This window comes from Trichechus manatus, unplaced genomic scaffold (genome assembly GCF_000243295.1).
Source record: "Trichechus manatus latirostris isolate Lorelei unplaced genomic scaffold, TriManLat1.0 scaffold00003, whole genome shotgun sequence".
Lineage (NCBI taxonomy): Eukaryota > Metazoa > Chordata > Mammalia > Sirenia > Trichechidae > Trichechus > Trichechus manatus.
In genome coordinates this window covers 13,926,075-13,926,597 of record NW_004443939.1, presented here as the reverse complement: position 1 = coordinate 13,926,597, position 523 = coordinate 13,926,075, and positions in this window count along the sequence as shown.

Genomic DNA, 523 nt, shown 5'->3' with positions numbered 1-523 from the left:
GATGTCACTGAATTGTACATGTAGAAACTTTTGAAATGGTGTAACTTTGGCTATGTATATTTTCACCAAAAAAAAAAAGGTCCTCCAAAGTTGAGAAGGGGGAGTGTTGACATGTCATGGGGTTGTTAACCAATGTCATAAAACAATATGTGTACTGACTGTTTAATAAGAAACTATTTGTTCTGTAACCTTCATCTAAACTACAATAAAAAAAAAATTTTTTTAAAAAAGAGAGACTGCCAATTTCCAGATTCTCAACTTCTTTATGTGCCCTTTCCTAAAACTGATTTCTCCGAGAGTGAGCCTGGGTTCACAGAGTCATTCTTTCACTTCATAAAGAATGGCACCCCTCTTCTCCAGTCATCCCAAATCTTAGTATTGTGTATTACCCTGAGTGTAAATAGCTCCAAGGCACCAAGCAAAGGAATAAATGGAAATATTGGTTCAGGAAGGCCTCCTTAAATAATTAATCAAGGTGCTTTAAATCCATAAGGTTTCTAGGTTTTCCTCACCTTATGTATTT